Source organism: Macaca mulatta, chromosome 16 (genome assembly GCF_049350105.2).
Source record: "Macaca mulatta isolate MMU2019108-1 chromosome 16, T2T-MMU8v2.0, whole genome shotgun sequence".
Taxonomy (NCBI): domain Eukaryota; kingdom Metazoa; phylum Chordata; class Mammalia; order Primates; family Cercopithecidae; genus Macaca; species Macaca mulatta.
Window position 1 is genome coordinate 48,255,818 of NC_133421.1, and position 13,987 is coordinate 48,269,804.

The 13,987-nt window shown below is 44.1% G+C and overlaps 1 protein-coding gene across 1 annotated transcript in view; it reads right to left on the reverse strand.

Annotated features, from left to right (window-relative positions):
- APPBP2 (amyloid beta precursor protein binding protein 2) overlaps positions 1-13,987 on the reverse strand; it is a 115,568-nt gene that overhangs the window by 82,341 nt on the left and 19,240 nt on the right. The window lies entirely within an intron of this gene.

The window sequence follows — 13,987 nt, forward strand, 5'->3', positions numbered from 1 at the left end:
CCATCTCTACAAAAAAATTTAAAAATAGCCACGTGTGGTGGTGTGCACCTGTAGTCCTAGCTACTCAGGAGGCTGAGACAGGAGGATTACTTGAGCCCAGGATGTTGAGGCTGCAGTGAGCCACCCTGTCTCAAAAAACAACAACAACAAAAAACTTTGTTGTTCATCTGAAATTCACATTTAGCTGAACATCTGTATTTTATCTAGCAATCCTACCTGAAGGGATCCATGAATCCCCTGAAATTGAATGCACATGTTCTTGGACATTTTGGCTAAATCAGGATCTGTACTAAGGTCCTGTAAACAGGTAAAGGTGTGTCAGACACACATATTGATTGCTATATGGACCTTAGATGCTGAGTATATTAGTCCATTTACACGCTGCTGATAAAGACATACCTGAGACTGGGCAATTTACAAAAGAAAGAGATTTATTGGGCTAACAGTTCCACACAGCTGAGGAGCCCTCACAATCATGGCGGAAGGCAAGGAGGAGCAAGTACACATCTTATGTGGATGGTAGCAGGCAAAGAGAGACAAGCAAAAGGGGTTTCTCCTTATAAAACCGGCAGATCTCATGAGACTTACTACCACAAAACAGTATGGGAGAAACCACCCCCATGATTCAGTGATCTCCCACTGGGTCGCTACCACAACACGTGGGAATGATCAGAGTACAATTCAAGATGAGATTTGGGTGGTGACACAGAGCCAAACCATATATCACTGAGTTAGACATTAAAAAATGTATATAGTCACAAAGGGGACTCTGGATGAAAGGGCCTCTTAATCCCTTCTTCACTGCTTTCAGATTGAAAGTTATTCAGATGTGTGTGATGGACTAGGAGGTCCTGACCAAGAGCAGATAAACTGCCAGAAAGGATAAGGCCCCTGAGAAGGACTTAGTCCTGGCAGTATTCATCACCTTCTAACTGAAGAGCCCTTGGGCCCTAAATAACCAGCAGATATACCCGGGTACTACGTTGAGGACCTTGGGTGAGCCTCTGAGACTTGTTGGCTTCAGGTGCCAGCATGGCCGTAGAGGGGTAGAGCACCAAGTGGGCCTTTGGGGTTGGTTCCTGATTCCAGGACTGGACTCCTAAATGGCATTTCTGACCTGCCCTGGTCCAGAATAGAGCCCACTGCCCTGACGGGTGAGTCTCTGGCCAGACAGCATTCACCACACACTGACTTGAGAGCCCCTGGGCCTTAAGGAAACATCGGTGGTAGCCTGGCAGTACTCCCTGTGTCCTGTGGTGGTGGTGGCTACAGAGTGAGGCTAGTCTCCTTTTGGAAAGAAAAGGGAAGAGTAGGAAGGACTGTTATGGTTTGAGAGCCAGCTCAGCTGCAGTACAATAGAACACCACGTAGACTTCTGAGACTTTTTACTCTAGTCCATGACTCCTGGAGTATACTTCTGGACCTACCCAGGGCCTGGGGGAACTCATCACCCTGAAGGGAAGGACACATGCCTGGATAGCTTTGCCACCTGCTAATTGTAGAGCCCCAGGGCCTTCAGTGAACATAGGTAGTAGTCAGGGAGTGGTTACAGCAGGTCTTGGGTGAGACCCAATGCTATGCTGGCTTCATCTCTAACGCAGTCCAGTCATAATGGTGGTGGCCACAGGGGTACTTCTGTCACTCCACTCCCAACTTTATGTGGCTCAGAACAGAGAGAGAAATTCCATTTGTTTGGGAGAAAGTAAGGTAAGAGAACAAGAGTCTCTGCCCGGTAATCCAGAGAATTTCTCCCAGATGCTGTCCTTGACCATCAAGGTGGTACCTCTAAGAGTCTGTAAGAACTTCAAAGAACTATGGTGTTACTGGGTTTGGGGTAATCCCTCCCACAGCTCCAGGCAGCTCAGCACAGAGAGAGACTTTGTGTGTTTAAGGAATGTAAGGGAAGAGAACAAGAGTTTCTGCCTGTAATCCAGGGATTTTCCTTGGATCTTACCCAAGAACACCAAGGTGATACCTCTATAAGCCTGCAAGAACCATAGCATTACTGGGCTTGGGGTGCCTCCTAAAGCAGATACAGCTTAGATCACAGTAGTGAAGTCCTTTGAAATATCTGGAAAGCCTTCCCAAGAAGGACGAGTACAAACAAGCCCATACAGTGAAGACTCTGATAATATCCAACTCTTCAATGCCCAGACACTGAAGAACATCTATAGCATCAGCACCATCCAGGAAAACATGGCTTCACCAAATAAACTAAAGAAACCGGCCAGGTGCGGTGGCTCACACCTGTAATCCCAGCAGTTTGGGAGGTCGAGGTGGGCAGATCACCCGAGGTCAGGAGTTTGAGACCAGTCTCAACATGGAGAAACCCTGTCTCTACTAAAAATACAAAATCTGCTGGGTGTGGTGGTACATGGCTGTAATCCCAGCTACTGAAGAAGCTGAGGCAGGAGAATTGTTTGAACCTGGGAGGTGAAGGTTGTGGTGAGCTGAGATCACGCCATTGTGCTCCAGCCTGGGCAACGAGAGTGAAACTCCGTCTCAAAAAAAGAAAAAAGAAAGAAACCACCAGAGACCAGTCCTAGAGAAACAGAACTATGAGACCTTTCAGAGAATTCAAAATAGCCACGTTGAAGAAACTCAAAGAAATTCAAGAGAGCAGAAAGAAGGAATTCAGAATTCTATCAGAAAATTTAACAAATAAATTGAAATAATTAAAAAGAAGCAGAAATTCTGGAGCTGAAAAATGTAATTAGCATACTGAAGAAAGCATCTGAATCTTTTTTTTTTTTTTTTTTTGAGGCAAGGCCACACTCTGTTACCCAGGCTGGAGTGCAGTGGCAGGATATCAGCTCACTACAGCCTCAGTCTCACAGGCTCAAGCAATCTTCCTGCCTCAGTTCCCTGAGTAGCTGAGACTACAGGTGTGTACCACCATGCTTAGCTTGTATTTTTTTGTAGAGATAGAGTTTTTGCTATGTTTCCCAGGCTGGTCTTGAACTCCTGGGCTCAAGTGATCTATCTGCTTCAGCCTTTCAAAGTTCTGGGGTTATAGGTGTGAACCACCACACCCAGCCTCGAGTCTTTTAGTAGCAGAATTGTTCAAGCAGAAGAAAGAATTAGTGAGCTTGAAGACAGGCTATTTGAAAATACATGATCAGAGGAGACAAAAGAAAAAGGAATTAAAAATAATGAAGCATGCCTACAAGATCTAGAAAATAGCCTCAAAAGGGCAAATCTAAGAGTTATTGACCTTACAGAGGAGGTAGAGAAAGAGATTGGGTAGAAAGTGTATTCAAAGGGATAATAACTGAGAACTTCCCAAACTTAGAGAAAGATACCAATATCCAAGTACATGAAGGTTATAGAACACCAAACAGATTTAACCCAAAGAAGACTATCTCAAAGCATTTAATAATCAAACTCCCAAAGGTTGTGGATAAATAAAGGTTTCCCTGGCAAAAGCTGAGGAATTTCAAATCAGACTTGTCCTTCAAGAAATGCTAAAGGGAGTACTTCAATGAGAAAGAAAAAGATATTAATGAGCAACAAATCATCTGAAGGTACAAAATCACTGGTAATAGTACATAAACAGAAAAACACAGAACATTATAACACTGTAACTGTGGTATAGAAACTGGCGTAGAAAGACTAAATGATGGACCAATCAAAAATAGTAACTGTGACAACTTTAAAAAGACATAGACTATATAATAAGATAGAAATAACAAAAAGTTAAAAAAACAGGGATGAAATTAAAACATAGAGTTTTTATTAGTTTTTTTTTTCTTGTTTGTTTATGTAAATGGTGTTAAATTTTTATCAGATTATAATAATGGGTTATAAGATCGTATTTGCAAGCCTCATGGTAGCCTCACACCAAAAAGCAAACAATGGATACACAAAAAATAAAAAGCAAGTAACTAAATAATATTGTCAGAGGAAATCACTTTCACTAGAGGAAAACACAGGGAGGAAACAAGACTACAAAGCAATTAGAAAACAAAGTGACAGGAATAAGTTCTTATCAATAGTAATATCAAATGTAAATGGACTAAACTCTTTAATAAAAAGACACAGAGTGGCTGAATGGGTGAGAAAACAAGACCCATTGATCTGTTGCCTACAAGAAACACACTACACCTATAAAGACACACATAAACTAAAAGTAAAGAGTTGGAAAAAGATATTCCATGCCAATGGAAACCAAAAAAAGAGCAAGAGTAGTCAATGGGATATCATCTCACTCCAGTTAAAATGGCTTCTATCCAAAAGACAGACAATAACAAATGCTGGCAAGGATATAGAGAAAAGGGAACCCTCATACACTGTTGGTGGGAATGTAAATTAGTACAACAACTATGGAGAATGGTTTGGAGGTTCCTCAAAAAACTATAACTAGAGCTACTGTGTGATCCAGCAATCCCATTGCTGGGTATAGACCCCAAAGAATGGAAATCAGTATTTCAAAGAGATACCTGCACTCCCATGTTTGTTGCAGCTCTGTTCACAATAGCTAAGATTTAGAAGCAACCTAAGTGTTCATCAGCAGATGAATGGATAAAGAAAATGTGGTACATATACACAATGGAGTACTATTTAGCCTTAAAACAAAAAAGATCCAGGCCAGGCGCAGTGGCTCACACCTGTAATCCCAGCATTTTGGGAGGCCGAGGCAGGCGGATCACCAGGTCAAGAGATTGAGACCATCCTGGCCAACATGGTGAAACCCCATCTCTACTAAAAATACAAAAATTAGCTGGGCGTGGTGGTGCACGCCTCTAGTCCCCTATTTGGGAGGCTGAGGCAGGCGAATCACTTGAATGAATGTGGGATTCAGAGGTTGCAGTGAGTTGAGATTGCACCACTGCACTCTAGCGTGGTGACAGAGCAAGACTCCGTCTCAAAAGAAAGAAAGATCCTGTCATTTTCATCAACATGGATGGAACAGGAAATCATTATGTTAAGTGAAATAAGCCAGGCACAGAAGGACAAATATTACATGTTCTTACTTATTTGTCAGATCTAAAAATCAAAACAATTGAACTCATGGTCATAGAGTGTAGAAGGATAGCTACCAGAGGCTGGGAAGGGTAGTGGGGGGTTGGGAGGGAGATGGGGATGGTTAAAGGCTACCAAAAAATAGAAAGAATGAATAAAGGCTACTATTTGATAGCACAACAGGGTGACTGTGGTCAATAATAACAATTGTACATTTTTTTAAATAACCAAAATATCATAATTGGATTGTTTGTAACACAAAGGATAAATGCTTGAGGAGATGAATACCCCATTCTCCATGATGTGATTGTTTCACATTGCATGCCTGTATCAAACATCTCATGTACCCCATAAATGTATGTATCTACTATGTACCCACAAAAATTAAAAATTTATATCTTTTTTTGGGCCAGGCGCAGTGGCTCATGTCTGTAATCCCAGCTACTTGGGAGGCTGAGACAGGGGAATGGCTTGAACTTGGGAGGCAGAGGTTGCAGTGAGCCAAGATGGTGCCACAGCAATCCAGCCTGGGAGACTCCAGAGGGAGATTCCGTCTAAAAAAAAAAATATATATATATATATATATATATATACACACACACACACATATATGTAAACAGATCAGATTTGTGTGTCAGAAAGAAGATGGCGATAATCTGTGACCAGCGCAGAGAACCAGAACATCCAGAATCATGCTCTCCCAGCTCCAGAAGAGTTTTATATGTATATATATATATATATATATATTTTTTTTTTTTTTTTTCAAAGGATAAGGAGCCAGGTGTGGTGGCTCATGCCTGTAATCCCAGCACTTTGGGAGGCTGAGGTGGGCAGATTGCTTGAGCTCAGGAGTTTCAGATGAGCCTGGGCAACATAGTGAAACCTTGTATCTACAAAAAAAAAAAAAAATACAAAAATTAGCCAGGCATGGTGGCATGCAGCTGTAGTCCCAGGTACTTAGGAGGCTGAGGTGGGAGAATCACTTGAGCCTGGGAGCTGGAGGTTGCAGTCAGCCAAGACAGCACCACTGCACTCCAGCCTGGGCGACAGAGCCAGACCCTATCTCAAAAAGGATAAGATCCCTGAAAAACAATTCACCATGAGGGTTAGAGGAGTCAGGAGCAATAGGCTGGCATCTATACTAAGGGTCAAAGGTCAAAAGGAAGCATAGGCTCTAGAATTAGAATCCATTTTCAGGCTTGGGCCCTCCAGAACTGGCTGACTAGAGAAACCAGTGGAAACTAGGCCATTTTGTTGTGGACTAAGGGAAGAAAGGTCCTCCCTTGCACCCCAGAAAATTAATGAAAGCCCAGAAGCTTACCAGAGTGTTGATTTGGACTCAGTAATTATACCATGCTGCTTTCCATGTTTTGGACTAGAACATAGAATCTGAGTTTCTGGTGATCAGAAACAGAACATAAAGGGGCATATATGTGATGCTAATGGCCTTGGACTTTATCTCGGAGCTGATAGGCAATCCTTAAGGCATTGTAAACAGGGAAGTAAACAGATCAGATTTGTGCGTCAGAAAGAAGATGACAATAATCTGTGACCAGCACAGAGAACCAGAAGAAGATCCAGAATCATGCTCTCCCAGCTCCAGAAGGGTAAAATAGAAAAGGGTAGAATACAAAAGAGGCCTAAACTGTTGTGGCCACCTATACCATTTTAGACACAGGACCATAGTATCACAAAATTACCCCTACAGTCCACCAAATCCCCTTTAACTCTTGACTTTTGGTACCTTCAAATTTGCCAGGAGGCCTTGCACCAGACAGAGATATCTGAGACATGAGTCTTGTCCAAATAGATTTCTGAGAATCCTAAGAGACTGTGATGCGCATTGTGACAATGTTTTTTGTTTTGATTTTTGTTTTTTGAGACAGAGCCTCGCTCTGTTACCCAGGCTGGAGTGCAGTGGACTGATCTCGGCTCACTCCAACCTCCACCTTCCAGGTTCAAGCTGTTCTTGTGCTTCAGCCTCCCAAGTAGCTGGGGTTCCAGGCATGCATCACCACACTCGGCTAATTTTTGTATTTTTAGTAGAGATGGTGTTTCACCATGTTGAGCAGGCTGGTCTCGAACTCCTGACTTCAGGTGATACACCCTCCTCAGCCTCCCAGAGAGCTAGGATTATATAGGCATGAGCCACTGTGCCTGGCCCCATTGTGATAACTTTTAAGTTGAAATTTCCTTAAGGATTCCTTCACTGAGATGAGATCTAAATACCTTCCCCTTCAATCTGGGTGGATTGTGACTGCTCGAACCAATGGAGTGCAGTGAAAGTGATGCTGCATACCTTCTGAGGCTAGATCAGAAAAGGACATTTGGCTGGGTACATTTGGCTCACGCCTGTAATGCCAGCACTTTGGGAGGCTGAGGTGGGCGGATCATGAAGTCAGGAGATCGAGACCATCCTGGCTAACACATGAAACCCCATCTCTACTAAAAATACAAAAAAAAAAAAAATTAGCTGGGCGTGGTGACGGGCGCCTGTAGTCCCAGCTACTCAGGAGGCTGAGGCAGGAGAATGGCGTGAGCCCGGGAGGCGGAGCTTACAGTGAGCCGAGATTACGCCACTGCACTCCAGCCTGGGTGACAGAGCAAGACTCCATCTCAAAAAAAAAAGAAAGAAAAGGACATTCAGAGGTCACCTTGTTATCTATAATAAACAGTCTTGGATTCCTAAGCTACCATATAAGAAAATCAGCTACTCTGAGGCCACCATGCCCTGTGTGATATGATATATATTTTTTGGTTTTTCCCCATGGTTCCTAACTCATAGCTCCTGTAACCCTTGTAATTTCCTCAGTGACTAGAGCAATATGAGTATCTTTTGTGCAAATATTTGACCTGTTGTCCTTGGTTTCTGAAACAGCTCAGAAACAGCTCCCGGGACAAAGATGAAAGATAGTTTTGTGTTATTTATAACAAGCCCCTTGCAACCACACCTGAGCTTATATTAACGAGGTGGTTTTTAGAAAGCCCTTGATAACCACTGGATGGGGTTGCTGCTTGCCAAGTATATAAATTTTTCATTTGAAGAGAGTATGTAAAAATTGTTTTCCTTGCATGGAAAGATGATGCTCTATAAGGAATTCCACATCAAGGGATGCTTATTTAAAATGGGAGAATGATAGGGAAGCAATTCTAAAGAATAACCCAGATTTACAGCCTCTAATCCCAAAACAGTCTCACACTACATGTCAGTTTTCTTTCTAAGTCATCAGTCAGATCAAATCACAGTACTCTCCTGCCCTAAAGCTTGCAGATATTCCGAAGAAGTGCCCAGACAAGATTATTACTGGGTGCAGTGGGGAATAAGTGAAGGGTATCACCAGAGACAGGTTAACTTTGAAGGGAAAGCAGCAATTTTGGATATAATAGCCAAAGAGGGCATTGGTTAAAAGGTGACATATAAACCAAATGTGAACCGAGTGCTCAGAGAGTTGGAACTCATAGCCCCACCCTCCACCTCCAGGGAGGAAAGAGAGACTGAAGGCCACCAATGACCAATGACTTAATCAGTTGTGACTGTGTAATGAGGCCTCCATGAAAACCAGAAGGATTGAGTGCAGGGGGCTTCCAAGAAGTTGAAGAAAAATACATCTACATGCCTAAAAGGCAGTTCATCCCAACTTGATGAGGATGGAAGTTTTTTTTGTTTGTTTGTTTGTTTGTTTGTTTGTTTGAGACGGAGTCTGGCTCTGTCACCCAGGCTGGAGTGCAGTGGCCGGATCTCAGCTCACTGCAAGCTCCGCCTCCCGGGTTTACGCCATTCTCCTGCCTCAGCCTCCCGAGTAGCTGGGACTACAGGCGCCCGCCACCTCGCCCGGCTAGTTTTTTGTATTCTTTAGTAGAGACGGTGTTTCACCATGTTAGCCAGGATGGTCTTGATCTCCTGACCTCGTGATCCGCCCGTCTCGGCCTCCCAAAGTGCTGGGATTACAGGCTTGAGCCACCGCGCCCGGCCGAGGATGGAAGTTTTTACACTTGGGACCCTTCCAGACTTCCTCACCCTATGTATCTCTTAATCTGGCTGTTCGTTTTGTCAACCTAAAATAGTCAAAAGGGTGAGAATCTAGTTTATTTATTTATTTATTGAGACAGGGTCTTGCTGTGTCGTCCAGGCTGGAGTTCTCAAGCAATCCTCCCACTTTGACCTCCCAAAGCACTGGGATTACAGATGTGACCCACCTTACCCAGCCAGAGTCTGGTTTAAAGAGAGTTTATTCAAGCACAGTTTGAGAACAGCCTTCTGGGAAATACAGATTCCAAAGGATGGAAGTCAGTGTTTTGTGAATGTGAAATTTGGATTGTTTATATAGATAGAGATTGGGGAAGCTTAACAGAATTTCAACATCTCTCTCTCTGGGGTCTTATTTGTTGTGTAGGCTATAGTCTAGTGGTACAATCATAGCTCATTGCAGCTTCTAACTGCCATGCTCAAGGGATCTTCCCACCTCAGCCTCCTGAGTATCTGGGATTACAGGCGCCAACCACTGCATCCAGCTCTATATAAGGCTTAATGCATAGTTACAACAATCTGATTAGTCAGGTGGTCTTTTTCTTTCAGGAAAGGTATATTTAACATTACACACTGAAAATGTAGCAGTCATGGGGTCTTTTGTGCCCTCTGGTCTGAGTTAGGTACACAACAATAAAGGAGGCAGTTAATCTACAACAAAGTTGAATGGAAGGGGAGGAGCTGTGGTCTCCCTTAGTCACTTATAAAACAAGAACAATGAGGAAGCGAGTTAATCTGTAAGAACCAGAACTTGCAAACATGCTATTTGACTCGGTCTCTAGGGCTTAACTTCTTAAGTGGCATAATAAATTTAGAGGGTCCTGTTTTTATTTTCTTTTACAATATGTATCCTTTAAAATATCCTGGCCAAGCACGGTGACTCATGCCTGTATTCCTAGCACTTTGGTAGGCCGAGGCGGGTGGATCACTTGAGGTCAGGAGTTTGAGACCAGCCTGACCAACATGGTGAAACCCAATCTCTACTAAAAAAACAAAAATTAGCTGGGCATGGTGGCAGGCGCCTGTAATCCCACCTACTCGGGAGGCTGAGGTAGGAGAATCGCTTGAACCAGGGAGGCAAAGGTTGCAGTGAACCAAGATCGTGCCACTGTACTCCAGCCTGGGCAACAAAAGTGAGACTCTGTCTCAATTAAAAAAAAAAAATTCATTTATAATAAACTGGTAAATGTAAGTAAGTGTTCCACCTAGCAAATTAATCAAACCCAAGAAGAGCGACATGAGAACCCTGATTTATATCCAGTCTGTCAGAAGCATAAGTAAAACAGCCTGGGGCTTGCAATTGGCATTTGTTGGCATCAAAAGTTGGGGGCAGTCTTATGGGACTGAGCCCTCAGCCTGTGGGATCTGATGCTTTCTCCAAGTAGATAGTGTCTGAATTGAACTAGAGGATACCCACCTGGTGTCTGCTGCAGAATTGATTGATTGCTTGATGTGTAGAGGGAAAAAGTCCACACAGCTGGTGTCATGGGCATGTTATAAGGGTATAGTAGGAGGAACTGAGTTTGTTTTTCTACTCATACATACCCTGACAAAGCCCAAGCCTCATGGAAGGCTACACGTAAGCACTCTGGTCTACAGCCCCAGAGTACAGCCCTTGAGTCATCCCAGCCCAGCTACCAGATGTTTCGGTGAAGAACTTTCAGACGATTCCAACTCTAAGATATTTGAATCACCCTTTATTTTATCCCACTGAACCTGTAGCTTGGGTCACCCCAAAAGTGGAGGTAAGAATGTTCCCACGAAGTGCTCCAAACCATCTCAAGATGAGGCTGGTTGGGATTCACAAGAAAGATGCACTAAATGCCAGGCTGATCAGTCCCAAGCATGTATTAGTGGAACTTAGATGCAGAGGACTGCCTCATATCCTCCTGACAGAGGGCGAGAGAAAAAGAATGTTCTACCTGGGTATGTCTGCAGCAAAGGGGTCAAAGCAGAGAGTTTACATGAGGGTTTAAGGAATTTGGCTCAGTGCTGGGGCCGGTTTCTTTGTAGTAAACCTAAATACCTTTATCAGGGCCTGGGGATGTTCAAGGCCCCAGTTTGAATTCAAGCTTGCTGGGAAAAACATACATCTGGCAGAGTCACAGAGCCGTCCAGGTGCTCTGATTTTTGGTCAGGACACAGAAAGTGGGGGAAACTGGGAGACCCTGTACCTTCAGTCTTCCTAAATGAGGGCCCAGCATCATGGAGCTGAAACAAGCATCCCTGCTGTACTCTGAATTCCTTGCTCACAAAAGCATAATAAAATGGTTGTTCATTTATATCACTAATGTTGTGGGTGGTCTGTTATGCCAAAATAGATAACTGGAACACCCCATCCCAATCCTCTAAAGTTCCCAGGAACTCATTATCTTAGACTCCATAATAAACCTATTCCTTTTCAGGGATACGTATCACTAAGCACGTGGATACATTCGTGAAAATGAAAATTCAAGCCGGGTACAGTGGCTTACGCCTGTGATCCCAGCACTTTGGGAGGCTGAGGCGGGTGGATCATTCAAGGTCAGGAGTTCAAGACCAGCTTGGCCAGCATGGTGAGACCCTGTCTCTACTAAAAGTACAAAAATTAGCTGGTCATCGTGGCGCATGCCTGTAATCCCAGGTGCTTGGGAGTCTGAGGGACAAGAATTACTTGAACCTGGGAGGCAGAGGTTGCAGTGAGTCGAGATTGTACCACTGCACTCCAGCCTGGGTAACAGAGTGAGACTCCATCTCAAAAAAGAAAAAAGAAAAAAGAAAATGATAGGATTCGTAGCCTATACTAGAGAACTTTCATAATTTACAGACTCTGACTGTGCTACACTTTAAAGAGTGAACTGGGCTGGGCTCATGCCTGTAATCCCAACACTTTGGGAGGCCTAGGCGGGCGGATCATGAGGTCAGGAGATCAAGAACATCCTGGCTAACACAGTGAAACCCCCATCTCTACTAAAAATACAAAATAATTAGCCGGGCATGGTGGCGGGTGCCTGTAGTCCCAGCTACTCGGGAGGGTGAGGCAGGAGAATGGCGTGAACCCGGGAGGCGGAGCTTGCAGTGAGCCAAGATTGTGCTACTGCACTCCAGCCTGGGCGACAGAGTGAGAGTGTCTCAAAAAAAAAAAAAAAAAAAAAAAAAGTGAACTGCCTAGTCACAAAGTGTCAAGATAGAGACAATGATTTCTGTCCTAAATCCGAAGTCTTTTTGAGAGCCCTCCAAGTCTAAAATGCACGTATTCCCTGCCCATCAAATAAATAAGGTCTTGTTGTGGCATACCTATGGCACCACACATCATATAAGCTAAATGACTAGGTCATTTTGTAATGACCCATGTAACTTGAAACTACCAAAAATCAAAGCAAGTCTTTGTCAACAAGTTCTGGTCACCTGAGAAAACAATGTAGATAAGAAATCCAGCCTAATTCTTTTTTTATTTGCTCGTCTTGAAACAAGGTCTTGCTCTATTTCCCAGACTGGAGTGTAGTGGCGCCATCACAGCTCACTGCAGCCTTGATCTCCTGGGCTCAAGTGATCCTCCTACCTCAGCCTCCTGAGTAGCTGGGACTACAGGCATACGACACTCACCCAGCTAAATGTATATATTTGTAGGCACAAGGTTTTGCTGTGTTTCCCAGATTGATTTCAAACTCCTAGTCTCAATCCGCCAGCCTCCCAAAGTCTTGGGATGACAGGTGTGAAACACCACACCTGGCCTAAATCCAGCCTAATTGTCATCATCCCTCATCACCCGTATTTGCAGAAAACTAAAGAGTTTTCTGAACATGTTCATAGTTACCATCCATCTTGTCCTGGCCCTTTTAAATTCACCCTGCTTGTTAGACATAGATCCTATGGCCACAATTAATCCAAATCGCTACCTGCTAGGCTGTTCCCTTGTTCTTGATCTTTACTGTCACCACTAACAAACATCTCCCTGCTGGGTGTGGTGGCTCACACCTGTAATCCCAGCATTTTGGGAGGCTGAGGCAGGAGGATCACTTGAGCCCAAGAGTTGAAGACCAGCCTGGGCAACATGGCAAGACACAATCTCTACAAAAATTTTTTAAAAACATTACGCAAGTATGGTGGGGTGCATCCAGCTGGTTTGCTGAGGCTGATGCAGGAGGATTGCTTGAGCCCGGGAGATCAGAGCTGCAGTGTTCACACCATTTCTTTCCATCCTGGGCAACAGAGAGTGAATCTGTCTCAAAAAAATCCTATCCCTGCCGGCCGCCGTGGCACACACCTGTAATTGCACCACTTTGGGAGGCAGAGGAAAGGGTTATTGCTTGAGCTCCAGAGTTCGAGACCAGCCTGGGCAAAATGGTGAAACCCCCCATCTCTACAAAAAAATACAAAAATTTACTGGGCATGGTGGCATACCTGTAGTCTCAGCTACTTGGGAAACTGAGATGGGAGGATCACCTGAGCCCAGCAGTTCAAGGCTATAGCGAGCTGTGATTGCACCACTGCACCACAGCCTGGGTGATGGAACAAGACCTGCCTCAGAGAAAAAAAACAAAACAAAACAAAAAACAGGCCGGGCACTGTGACTCATGCCTGTAATCCCAGCACTTCCGGAGTCCAAGGAGGGTGGATCACTTGAGGGCAGAAGTTTGAGGCCAGCCTGGCCAACATGGTGAAACCCTGGCTCTACTAAAAATACAAAAATTAACTGGGTATGGTTGTGCACCCCTGTAATCCCAGCTACTTGGGAGGCTGAGACAGGAGAATCGCTTGAACTCAGGAGTCGGAGGTTGCAGTGAGCTGAGATCATGTCATTGCACTCCAGCCTAGGCGGCAGAACGACTCCATCTCCAAAAAAACAAAAAAAAAACGAAAAACATCATCCCTATTTGGCTCTAAGAAGCAAAACACGGTATAACCTCTGATTAGGCCAGTCCTTATTTTGAAGAAGCCCACCTGAGGCTGAAGCCAGGAGGATTGCTTGAGCCTGGGAGGTCAGATTGTGCACATACAATCTGCCTACTTGACAAT